General features: G+C 39.4%; 1 non-coding gene across 1 annotated transcript; it reads right to left on the bottom strand.

Annotated features, from left to right (window-relative positions):
- Window positions 1–1,359: 1,359 nt before the first annotated feature.
- LOC148211904 (small nucleolar RNA R71) lies at window positions 1,360–1,466 on the bottom strand. The gene has a single exon (XR_015790656.1). It is a non-coding gene; the product is annotated as a small nucleolar RNA R71 (small nucleolar RNA).
- Between the last annotated feature and the right edge of the window lie 869 nt (window positions 1,467–2,335).

Below are 2,335 nucleotides of genomic sequence, written 5' to 3'. Positions count from 1 at the left end.
TTCCATTTGGCCAGTGGGAACTTGATTTAGACACTAAATCCCAACCCTGAGAAGGGTGAGTTAGGTAAAATATTAGGAAACTAATATGGGATGTGACTTAGACATAAGCGCATAAAACATGGTCCTACACATAGGCCCTCTGACCCATAAAGCAAGTGAGTTGGTAAATATTCCCTAGGATTGTAATCACACATAGACATATGATTGTAGGTTACCCTAGCCTTTGCAGCATCCAAAAGCGATAGTGAAAGAGTATAACTCAAATTCCCAAGAAAAGCTAGAATTGCCTCTGGTGCATTTTTCCCAACAAAGTGTGTTTTCCATGTTTTGCATCAAAACTAAGGTAAGAAGCAAAGAGGTTAAGTTTTATTAAATTGTTTGTTAGTTAAAACCTCAAACGACAACATTTCATCACATTTTTCCTCCTAAATCACAATTGCATATTTGAACCATTTCACTGCATTACTTTATTTTGAAAAGCAACAAGTCCCTGTGGATTTGATCTTTGATTACTTCCGAGTATTACTTGTGACCGTGTGCGCTTGCACAAGTCTCTGATCTTCTTAAAGGTATAGAAAGTCCCAACAATTTTTTGGTGCCGTTGTCGGGAACTTAATTTTCAAAACCATATTCTTTTCAAGTGAATTGTTTCATGTGTGATTGTTGCATACCTTTGTCATTGGACTTAATTCTTATATCTAACCTTTAACGGAGTTGTGTATGAGCACACGGCCTGGTTGGTTGATCTTTGATCCAGAGATTGAAAGAACCCTTAAGAGGATAAAGCGTGAGCAGAGGTTGAGAAAAGAAAGAGAAAATCAAAAAGAGAAAGAAGTTGAAGTTGAAGTTGAAGAAGAGACCATCGAGATGAATCGAAATCCACAAGATCCTCCACCTCCACAAGATGCACCTTTCAAAAGATATAGCAGGTGAAGGAGCATCAAACCGAGCACGATAAGTGCCTAATCCGATCCTTCTAGTAGATAACGAGATGTAGCCATGTGGAACTATGTCACTCATGTGTTCCACAACTTAAATTTAGGGATAAGTAATCCTTTACCCCAACCCACACAGTTTGAGCTTAAGCCAGTCATGTTCCAGATGTTGCAGACGATGGGCCAGTTCGGAGGATTGACTAACGAAGATCCTTACTCTCATCTCAAATATTTTATTGAAATAGCTAATGCATTTCAACTTATTAGTGTCTCTTAGGATGCACTAAGATTAAAAATGTTTCCTTTTTCTCTCAGGGATGGTGCAAGGACTTGGCTAAATGCACTGGAACCAAAATCTATCACCACGTGGGCAGAACTGACAGAGAAATTTTTGGCAAAGTACCACACTTTGACCAGGAACGCAGACCTTTGAGAAGACATTGTGTATTTTCGACAAAAGGAGAACGAATCAGTTCAAGAAGCTTGGGAGCATTTCAAGGAATTAATCAAAAGATGCTCGAGTCATGGATTGCTCACATGTGTGCAGATAGAGCAATTCTATTGAGGATTGGATTGATCATCGAGAATGATGTTGAACACCGCAGCCAATGACTCGTTGCTAGAAAAGTCGGTTAATGAGATCGTTGATATTGTGAATAAGATGACAGACATTAATGGCCAAGGAGAGATAGGAAGGTCATTGCCAAAGAAGCAAGCATCAGCTGAAATCTTTGAGTTAGACACAGTAGCCTCAATGCAAGCCTAAATGGCGGCTATGAACCAGATGTTGAAGCAATTGACAATGGAGAAGGAAACCAAAATCGCCACTTTAGCTGCGATTCTTGAACCTTCTCCTGTTTTACAAATTTCAAATATATCTTGTGTTTATTGTGGTGATAACCACTTGTATGAGAATTTTCCAACTAATCCACCATTTGTTTTCTATGTAGGTCAAGGTGGCCAGTGGAACTTCAATCCATATTCAAATACTTACAATCCTGGTTGGAGGCACCATCCAAACTTTTCTTGGAGTAACCAAGGAGTAGATAGTAGTAGTACGTAAGCACCCGCTCAGCAATACAAGCAAAACTACACTTCTCCTGGTTTTCCCACGCAACCTGCATTGCCGCCACAAAAATACAATCAACAAAAAGCTCAAAATAACACTCAGTAAGGTGGTAACAATGCAAGTTTGGAGGCCATGATGAAAGAATTCATGACAATAACTGATGCTGCAATAAGAAGCTTCAAGATGCAAATGGGGGAGATATTGAATGATAAAAAATCTAGACCATAAGGTACCCTGCCAAGACACATAGAGAATCCGAAGTAAGATCGTGAAGGTATGGAGCAGTGTAAGGCAGTCACCATAAGAAGCAGATTGAGTTATGATGGATCCT

The sequence above is a fragment of the Momordica charantia genome (genome assembly GCF_013281855.1).
Source record: "Momordica charantia cultivar OHB3-1 chromosome 4 unlocalized genomic scaffold, Mcharantia_2.0 BLBB01000004.1, whole genome shotgun sequence".
Taxonomy (NCBI): domain Eukaryota; kingdom Viridiplantae; phylum Streptophyta; class Magnoliopsida; order Cucurbitales; family Cucurbitaceae; genus Momordica; species Momordica charantia.
The sequence above is the reverse complement of the archived record's forward strand: the minus strand, read 5'-3'. Positions and strand labels throughout refer to the sequence as shown.